Here is an 11,366-nt window from a genome sequence, read left to right as displayed (position 1 = left end):
CATGTCCTTTATTATTTCCTTAAGAACAAATTTACTTATGGGCACATGATTTATTACATAGTCCTTTTCTAAAAATCGGTCATTGATGCTAACAATGACCTTCTGATTTTTAAGACTATAATCCTACTTTCATTTCTCTAGGATAACCCACAAGTGAATTCCTGTCCAACTTATCATTATCTCTCTTCAGCATATGTGCTTGACTACCCGAATCCGAATAGGCTTACGCTTATTCAGCAATTCTATATGAGTAGAGAGTTCTGACTTTGGAAGGTACTATATTCACTTCTGTTTCCAGAGTATATCCTTAAAATGAATTTGGTAATAACTCATCATCAATCTACTTATTTCCATAAGAATCCTATACCTTCCTTTTTCTACACCATTCTGTTGGGGTGTACCAGGTGCAGTTAGTTGGGATTGAATCCCTTCTTCTGATAAGTGACTCCTAAATTCTCCCAAGAGGTACTTGCCACTACGATCTCACCGTAGTATCTTGATACTTTTACTTTAACGTTTCTCCGCATCAGCCTTGTACTCTTTGAACTAATCAAAACACTTAGTCTTGCGGCACATTAAGTAAATGTATTTGTATCTTGAATAGTTGTCTATAAAATAGGTGAAATATTCGATACTACCTCTTGTCTGGATAGTCATAGGATCACATAAATCAGAATGAAACAATTCCAACATATCTTTGGCTCCATACCCCTTAGACTTAAAAACTTCTTGGTTATTATTCCTTCCAAGTAAGGCTCGCAGGTTGGAAAGATTTCCACTACCAATGAACCCAAAAGTTCATCAGCTACCAATGAATCCTACTCAAGTTAATATAACCTAGCCTTAGATGCCAAAGATATAATTGGTTCATTTCCGAAGGTTGCTTTCTCTTAAAGTTAGAAGATGTGTTATAATTTCCATTTATTGCATCGTGGGAGTTATTGAATTATAAATTGTCAACCAACATACCAGAATAGATAACTTCTCTATTTTTCTTGATAACAACTTTGTTATCAAAATAGATACAATATCTATTCTATAATAGTTTAGAAACTGAAATCAGGTTCTTTCTAAACTTAGTACGTAAAGACAATTTCTAATAATCGATATTTTATTCCTATTAGAGAATAAACCTCTCCCACTACAACAGCTGCTACTTTTGTAGTAATGCCCATGTGGACGGTGTTTTTATTTTCATTTAGTTGTGGGGTTTCCTGGAACCCTGTAATGAATTGTAGACATGATTAATGGTATATGTATCTACACTCCAGGTTCTGGTAGATAACACCACTAGACATGTTTCAACTAATGAATTAAATACACCTAAATTGTTCTTAGTTCTAAGAAGATAGTCTACCTTAATGTCCAAGTCCTATTTCCAATCATTACAATTGGGACTACTAAGTCTTTTCTATAGTATAACAACTAGGGGATTGACAAACATTTTAAATCCTAAGAATCACAAAAAATATTTGGTCAAGATCAATTCTTTTAAAATCCCTATGAATTTTGTATGCCACGATAGTGTGGACGTATACAAAATCAAAAAGGAGATTTTATCCATTAATTTTATTATCTCGTCAACTTTACTTTTTGATGAATAAAATTAATAGTTGATCTGTCTTTGATCAAATATTTGGTCAAAACTTTTTGAATTTAAAATAACATTGATTCCTTAAAAAATATTATTTAAATTCACCAACACCTCTAACACCGTGAATTTTGCATGCCACGATAGTGTGGATGTATACAAAATTTAAACATTTGTAAGAGGAGGGTTTTACCCATTAATTATCTTGTCAATAAATCTTTATGACAAAATAAAATTACCTCAAACACCTTGAATTTTGTATGCCACGATAGTGTGGACGTATACAAAATCAAACATTTGTAAGAGGAGTTTTTAATTTTATTATCTTGTCAACTTATTTATTTGACAAATTAATAGTTGGTTTTCTTCGGTCACACAAATAATAGCAGTGACTCCGATGGGGAGGATACTATTAGATGTGCCTAAGTGTATACCATTACTTGACACTAAGTCCATTAATAAGATTGTTCCCCTTCCGATGGGGAAGATCACACGCTCTTAATTAACTTCCTATAGTCATCCAAAATGGAAGTTTAAGCTAGTGATCTGCAAACAAGCTCATCCGATATGGAGGAAGGCACTCAGAGCCAATGTGCAAGCTTGTTGCATCACTTATAAACCAGTAATGGAGACCTTGGAATTTATTTAAAAATAAATCCCTCTCCCACTTAGTTATTTAATGTGAGGAATTTTGACTATTCTAGCCTACTTAGCATGCATAGTAACAAGCACACACAACACAGCATAAAAAGTAATAAATAGAAAAATTAATTTTCAACTATTATGGCTTTTATCTATTGTTGTCCTCCATGTGTCGCCAACCCTAGCTGCTGCCATCTTTGGCCACCGCCAACGGGTCTAGTTGTCGCATCCATCTTGCTCCTTGTTCCGCTGCACCTCTGGTCCTCAAAAAGTTCCACGCCTTGCAAGATTCGATCCCGACATAAATAGAATTTTACATTTTTCGATCCTATATTCCTCAAAGGAATGTACATGTAAACTAGATCGAACATAAAATAAAATTTACATCCATCGATCCTATATTCCATAAAAGGAATGTACATGTAACTAGATCAAAAAATAAAATCCTAATAAAAATAAACATAGCTCCTGTTAGCTAGAGCCCAGAGCCAATCATTTGATGATTGTATTTTAGACTTATTGTATCATATTCTATATTAATAAAGGCATTTGGTTTTTGTTATTATACTTACTTATATTGGTGCCAAATAAACTAAGTATAATAACGTCCTTGAGTAGAAGGTTCTTACCTATATCAATCGGTTAGTTGAACCGATAGTGAAATGATATAGGGAACACTACTCTTAATCATTCCTAGTCGAGTATTAACATTCAGGGACAATGTTAATGCAATAAAACTAGCATGTAGGTCAACTCGATGACTTGATCTCACAAGTCATGGATATAGAGATATCAAGTTGACACATGAGTATACATTAGAGAATGTATACTGAATGACCCGCCATGAGAAAGTATCATGGATCATTATATGAGCGTCATATACTTTCTCATGTGACTATTAGTATGACTACTTGTCCTTAGACCTGAAGTCACCATGGTTCCCTACATAAGGAGTTATGTACTTTGGTTTCGTCAAACGTCACCCGTAACTGAGTGGACTATAAAGGCGACTACTGGGTATGTAACAAATTATGCGGAGGGATGTGAGTGATGTAGATGGGATCTATGTAACACCCACAAAATTATGAGATAAGTATATGGGTGTTAGTTGCTTTAGAGCATAAAGGTTAGAAGAATCAAAAAGAAAAAGAAATAAGAGAAATAAAAGAAGAGGTGAAGGTTTGAACCTTGAACCTCTCACAAAGGATGGAAATAAAATTATGTATGATAACCACTAGGATAATGAATAACATGTGAATAGGAAATGATGGGAATTGTAGTTAAAAGTAAAGATATAATTAAGTGAGGGAACAAGAGAAAATCAAGTAACTTTCTTCCCCTTGTTTACCTCTTGGTTAAGAAAAGGAGTAGCAAAAGACAAGTTGTCTTTCTTCCTTTTTCTTCTCTATTTTCGTGGAGTTTAAGAGAACAATGAAGAGAAGAGTTAAGGGGAAGGAATGAGGACATATTCTCATTAGAAAAATACATGCATGAATTAAGGAGGAAAGGAAGCAAAGTTCATCTTTGTAACTTCCACCCACTTAGCATAAAAAGGAAAGGAACTAAAGGATTTCATTTTTTCCTTCCCCCCCCACCATTGCCGAAACTAGAAGCCTCCTCCCTCATCTCCACAAGCCAAGTTTAGGTTTCTCCCTAAGAGAAAACTAAACTACAAGAAGGAGCCTTCAAGGTGTACCCTTCCAAGCAAGAGAAATCAAAAGGAGTGCTAGAAGAAGAAGCTCCCTTTTAACTTCCTCTTCACCAAGGGTACCAATTCTTTAAAGATTAACAAGTGAACACTAGGTAAGCTTCCCCTCACCTGTGGTACAATAGTTTATATGGTTTTCCATGAAGAGAGATAGCTTAAAAACTTAGGACTTGCTTTATGAAAATTCGGCCAAAAACAAGAAGAAGAGTCTAAGAAATTTGTAACTATTTATGCTTATGATTTTTCTTATGACATGTATTTTATGTAAGAGGTTAATATAAGGTTTCCATACTAGAGTGAATAATGAAAACTTAGATCCATGATCCTTAGACTCTCGGCCAAGCATGAACAAGAGGACTAGGTAAGCTTAAGACTCAACTAAGCATGTTTCCTTATTCTTGTATTATGTAACCTATGATAATGATGTTGTTAACCTTTCCTCTTACTTGTATGTTATTTGAAACTCCATTTCCATGCTCATGAATGTTCGGCCATAGAAGAACTAAAGGCCTAAGAGAGTTTAAACCTAAAAACTAAGCATGCTAAGATTTCTCCTAAGACAAGACATGAAGCTAAAATGTTATGCCATGATTGTATGTTAGTTATGAATCTTATTTCATGCTTATGAAGATTCGGTTATGATGAGATTTGAAGTCTAGGAAAGTTTAAACCAAGGCTAGGAGGCTCATGACCTTCTTGATAAATGATATGAAACTAGTTGATGTTTTTATGGTTGCTTGTTACATAGAATTTTGGTTACATGTAACTTTCGGCCACACTAAGTTTTAAAGCTAGGATGTGTAGATTTTTAACTAAGTTTACTCATGTTGTTCCTTGTTATGATGCCATGAAAATTGTGTAAGGTTTTTCCATGCTTTTAGGCCATATGAAAAACAAAAACCAAGCTCACATGTTTCGGCCACCTTTGGATTAAAGGCCTAGGAAAACTTAGAACCCAACTTATATATGTTCATGATGTTCCTTGTAATAAGTACTATGAAATATAGTTGTGGTTTCCATGCTCTTATGCCACTAGAAACTTAGCTTCATGCTTGATAGGTTTCGGCCAATACTAGTGTAAAGGCCTAGAGAAATTTTGAAACCAACTTACATATGTTCATGATGTTTCTTGTGATAAGTACTAGGAAATGTAGTTGTGGTTACCATGCTCTTATGCCACTAGAAACTTAGTTTCATGCTTGATGTGTTTCGGCCACTACAAGTTTAAAGGCCTAGAGAAAATTTAGAACCCAACTTATATATGCTTATGATGTCTTGTGATGTATGCTATGAAATGTAGTTGTGTTTTCCATGCTCTTATGCCACTAAAAACCTAGTTCCATGTTAGATATGGTTCGGCCACTACAAGTTAATGGGTCTAGGAAGTTTGAAATTTAAAACAAATGTGATTATGTTGTTCCTCATGAAAATGTATAAGATATTGGCTTAAGGTTCAACACTTCCATGCTACTTGTAACCTAGAATGAGACATGCTAGGGTTCGACCATGATAAGATTAGGAGCTTAAGGAACTTAGAACCCAAACTAAATATGCTTAAGTAGTTCCTTATGAAATATGATATGATATGGGTTTAGGGTTTACATGGTTGCATGTTGCTTAGAACTTGATTTCTCTTCATGAAAGGTTTCGGCCATGGAAGAATTGGAAACCTAGGAGGGCTTAAAAATTTAGGTTAACATGCTTATGACCTTTCTTATGCTAGTATGTGAAGATAGCAGGAGATTTTTATGTTTGTATGCTGTCTAGAGATCATGCCTCTACTCATGACTTTCGGCCATATGGGTTTAGTGACCTAGATGTACCTCACATGCTATGAATGAATCAAGAGATGTTATTTAATGATTCCATGAATGGTTATGTCTTTTTATGATAAGTGATATGCTCTTTTATGTATGCTTATGATCCATGTATGTGCTATGTGTTCAATCATGCATGCTTTAGGATATGATAAAATGATATGTTCATTATGCAAGCTTATGATTCATGCATGTGCTGTGTGCCCAAATATACATGATTTATGATATGATAAGTGATATGTTTATGTTGTATGCTATGATTCATGCATGTGCTGTGTGCCCAAAAAAATGCATGTTTTATGATATGTCAAGAAACATGATATGCATGAAAGAATAAGAACTATGATATGTATGACATGCTACTTTACTTTATGTATGGCTTGTACCAAGGGTGGGCTCCATAAGCGCCCCGGGGTCGATGGACTAAGAAACGGGCATCGTTAGGGATGGGCTCCTAAGTGCCCCTAGGTCGATGGACTAAGAAACGGGCCTAGTATGTATGCCTTGTAGAGTTCAAGACTTGCTACCTTGGACCTACATAGGACGATCGCATTTATGTATGTGGTACAAGCCGGGGCCCCAATCATGTTGAAATTATGTTTAAGTATGTATTGTATAAGTTTTCAAAAGACATGATGCATATGTTGCATGATATATGTTAGGAGTTTACCATGTTTATACTTTATGATTATGCCATGATAGTTATGATGATGTTATGCTATGACAGGATACATTTGATGATCATGTTATGTTATGCCATGATACTTTATGTTATGTTACGATATGTCATGATATGCTCTTGACATGATACATTTGTCTTTATGCCTTATGACTTGTGATTTTAATATGCTTTACTGTTTTTGTGAGTAGGAAAGGAACTTAATGAGCCATGAGTGCTCACAGCTTACTTTCTTGTACCACAGATAAAGGCAAGGAATGGTTGTACTAGGGGAGCAGCAAGAGGGGCTAGAAGGATGTGTGCGGTAGTGGACTGGCTAAAGGAAAAGACCTGCTTTTTGTTTAATAAGAAATATGCCATGTTGATGTTTTTATTTCATAACTCCATGACCTTAAGTATGTGTTTGGGTATTAAGACTCAAAAAAATTATGATAGGTATGCTATGTGGTTCTTTGATGTCTATGGTGATTTTTAAGTAAGAAAAGGTTTTTAAATTCTCTAAGTAAGACTTCCGCTGTGTTAAGTATGTATGTGTCGCAAGTAACCCCCGTTGCCTTAGCAGGAGGGGCGGGGCGTTACAATCTATCCCTCCTATATGATGGGAGAGACATCGGTATTCCTGATAGAGTGAGACCACGAAGTGCATGGCCATGCCCAAATGAGTCAATATGAGATATTAAGCTCATTTGATTTAGTGAGTCTACTTGGAGGTCAGGATTTAGATTGATCAGAGGATGACACAGTCTATGCCTCATATTGATCAATCTAGATGTCTAGGATAGAAGGACACTTGTCATATATTGTGAGGAGTCACAATTAATAGTTACAAGGTGATGTTGGATCTCAACATTTCTTGTAACTTGGGTAGCAATGATGTATTGCTAGATGCCGCTCATTGCTTATGTTTTTAAAGGAGTTTAGAAACATTGCCAACGTTACAAGAACCTATTGGGTCACACACAAAGAACAAGTGGATGGAGATTAGGTTCATATGATGAACTAATTGGACTAGGTTCATATGATGAACCAATTGGATTCGGATTGATTTAAATTAGACTTATTGAGTTAGACTCAATTAGATTCAATTGTTGAATGAGTCCAATTTAAATTTGATTCATCAAGTCAATTTATATTAATGAATTGAGATTCATTAGATTAAAATTGGCTTGAATCAAAGAATGAATTCAACTCAACATGGAAGAGATTTGGTCAATTTTGACTTGACCAAAATGGGAAGTTGAAACATCAAGTTTGACTTGATGAATTGCCACTTCATGTAGGATGACTCATCCTACATGGCAGCCACATCATATCCTAGTTGTCAAGGAGGTTACAATCCTCCATTTAATGTGGCTGGCCACATTAAATGAGGGGGTTACCCATGTGTGGTCGGCCACATAATGAAAGGAGGTTTCATTTTTTGTGGCAATTGATTAGGTGGTAATTATTCCATCTTCTTCCTAGCTTCTTCCTCCTCCTTTGTTGTGGTTGCCATGAGCTTTCATGTAGGGAGAAGGTGTATGAGTTGTGTTCCAAGAAAAGGGTGAAGTGAAGGTCACAAAGGAGGGTACCTAGAGGATTATGTGAGATCCCTTTTCTTTCTCTCCTTTCTCCCCTTTTTAAATCCTACCCGAGAGCCCTAGAGAGTGCTAGCACACTTGGGTGCTCTCTTCTCCATCCTTGAGTGTTAGTGAACACCTCTTGTTCGTGTGGATATCACTAGAGAGTTGTCTACGTTGACAACTTTGAGATCCGGCGTACCGTTGGACGAGCGGGATTTGCGAGGGCACGCTTCGAAGGTAAAATGTTTTTCCTTTGTAGATCTACTATAGATCGTAGTTTAAAACTCGTACTTGTGTTTTTGGAAAGTTTTCTTCGCACGAGATCCAATGGCTAGTGTGATTCGGGGTTTCCGCGACGTGAAAACGCGGTTTTCGCGGCCCGAAAAACCCAACAGCTCCTGCTGTATTTTATAATACAATAATGCACACAGAATAAAATGCCCTTGACATGTCCAAGGGTCCAATCACACACATAATAACTATAAGCCATAATAGTTGGATCCTACATCCACAAAGTTAGCACATCCTGCTATTAACCCGCCTAAATTATGTATGACATGTGCATAATTAAATTAATACCAAATACACAGAGGCAAAACCCTAGCTCTGATACCAATTGTTGGTTGCTACTCGGAAAACCTAATGGTTCCACTGTACAAAAATTTTGTACAAAGGTCTGAACCTTTTCCTAGCTACCATGTGTTCTTTTAAATTAAACTTGGATCGCCTACGGAACTTAACACATTTGATCCAAAGTTTAATCTATTTGTTCTTTTAGGTTTTGACTTGGATCTCCTGCGGAACTTAACACGTTCGATCCAAATCACCTAAGTTATTAATTCCATTAAATATTAATTTCCATAATTGGTTCCCAGTACTGACATGGCGAGGCACATGGCCTTCTTGGATATGGGAGCAACCACCACCGACTAGACAAAACCTTTTAAGGAAAGCTAATATTTAATTTTATAAAATAACTTTAGGTTAACCGAAAGGAACAATCAAATCACAAGGAAAAAAAAACAAAGAACACAATATCGAAAATAAATTCGAAATACTAGAATCGCATGCTTCTTGTATTTGGTATTATTTCCAAAAATAACTAGTATGATGCGGAAAGGAAAAATACTAGTTATACCTTTTAGAAAGACCTCTTGATCTTCTACCATATTCCTCTTCTAATCCCGGACGTTGTGTGCACAACGATCTTCCGAGACGAGAACCACCAAACCACCTTCTTCTTCTTTCCTTCAAGTTTCGGCCAAGCAAGACTTTCAAAGGAAGAAGATCCTTTTCCACCAACCAAGCTCCAAGGGATGCAAGCTTTCTCTCCTTCTTCTCCAAGCTAAGATCCGGCCACCCCTTGATCTCCAAGAGAAAAGAAGGTTTCGGCCACAAAGATGGAGAGAAGAGAAAGGGAAGGGCCAGCCACACCAAGGAAGAAAAGAGGGAGAAAAATAATAGAGTTGTTCACCATGAAGCCTCCTCTACCCCCTCTTTTATAATCCTTGGTCTTGGCAAATAAGGAAAATTTAATAAAAACATTCTTAATTCTTTTGCCATTGAAAAGGAAAATTTATTTAATTAAAAATAATTTTATTTTCATCATGATAATGGCCGGCCACCTTTAATCCCTTAATCAAGGAAATTTTAATTCACACAAGAATTAAAACTTCCTAATTTGCTTCCGGAAATTTATAAAAATTTCTCAAATAATTTTTCCCTTCATGGTGGTTAATAAAAAGAAAATTTTATAAATTAAAATCTTTCTTTTAAACATGTGGATAAAAAGAAAGTTATCTCTAAAAATTAAAATCTCTTTCAATCTACAAATAAGGAAAGATCTCAAATCTTTTCTTAATCTTTTGTAGAAACTTATAAAAGAGAATATTTAATTTTTAAACTCTCTTTTAAATCATGAACATGTTTAAAAAGGAAAGTTTTCTTAAAATTTAAAATCCACCTTTTAATCAGTAAATAAGGAAAGATTTCAAATTTTTAAACTCTCTTTTAAACATGTGGATGATTTACAAATAAGGAAAGTTTTTACTAAAAATTAAAACTATCCTTTTAATCTACAAATAAGGAAAGAGATTAATCTCTTCTCTTAATCTTTTGTAAAAAGCTATAAAAGGAAATTTTAATTTTAAAACTCTCTTTTAAATCATGATATCCACATAAGAAATAATTTTAATAAAAAACCCTTTTAATATTCTAGTGGCCGGCCACCAAAGCTTGGGACCCAAGCTTTGGCCGGCCACCAACTTGGCTCAACCATTTGGTCTTGGCCGGCCCTAGCTTGGGTTCCAAGCTAGCTTGGCCGGCCCCATTGGATGGGTAAGAAGGTGGGTATGTGGTGGGTATAAATCTCTATATACAAGAGGCTACGATAGGGACCGAGAGGAGGAATTGGTTTTGGTCTCCCGATGAAATTAAGCATCCCGTGTTCGCCCCGAACACACAACTTAATTTCATCAATAATAATTCATTCCACTAAAGAACTATTATTGAACTACCGCACCAATCCCAAATTACATTTTGGACTCCTTCTTATTATGAGTGTGTTAGTGGCCCTGTGTTTAAGATAACAAATGTCCACTAATTAAGTAAGTTACTGACAACTCACTTAATTAATATCTAGCTCCAAGAGTAGTACCACTCAACTTCATCGTCATGTCGGACTAAGTCCACCTGCAGGGTTTAACATGACAATCCTTATGAGCTCCTCTTGGGGACATTCTCAACCTAGATTACTAGGACACATTTTCCTTCTATAATCAACAACACACACTATAAGTGATATCATTTCCCAACTTATCGGGCTTATTGATTTATCGAACTAAATCTCACCCATTGATAAATTAAAGAAATAAATATCAAATATATGTGCTTGTTATTATTTTAGGATTAAGAGCACACACTTCCATAATAACTGAGGTATTTGTTCCTTTATAAAGTCAGTATAAAAGAAACGACCTCAAATGGTCCTACTCATTACACTCTAAGTATACTAGTGTAATTATATAGTTAAGATAAACTAATACCTAATTACACTACAACCTTCCTATGGTTTGTTCCTTTCCATCTTGGCCGTGAGTTACTATTTATAATTTATAAGATACTGATAACATGATCCTCTGTGTGTGACACCACACACCATGTTATCTACAATATAAATTAATTGAACAACTACATTTATCATAAATGTAGACATTTGACCAATGTGATTCTTATTTCTAGATAAATGTTTATACCAAAAGCTAGGCTTTTAGTATACATCCTAACAATACTCATATTTATGCTTTATTTCATTGGATGATTTCTCTTGCTTTGTTTCGACTACTCGATCTCTATATCGTGTTAATTG

This window comes from Zingiber officinale, chromosome 10A, assembly GCF_018446385.1.
Source record: "Zingiber officinale cultivar Zhangliang chromosome 10A, Zo_v1.1, whole genome shotgun sequence".
Lineage (NCBI taxonomy): Eukaryota > Viridiplantae > Streptophyta > Magnoliopsida > Zingiberales > Zingiberaceae > Zingiber > Zingiber officinale.
Note: the sequence above shows the minus strand (reverse complement) of the source record.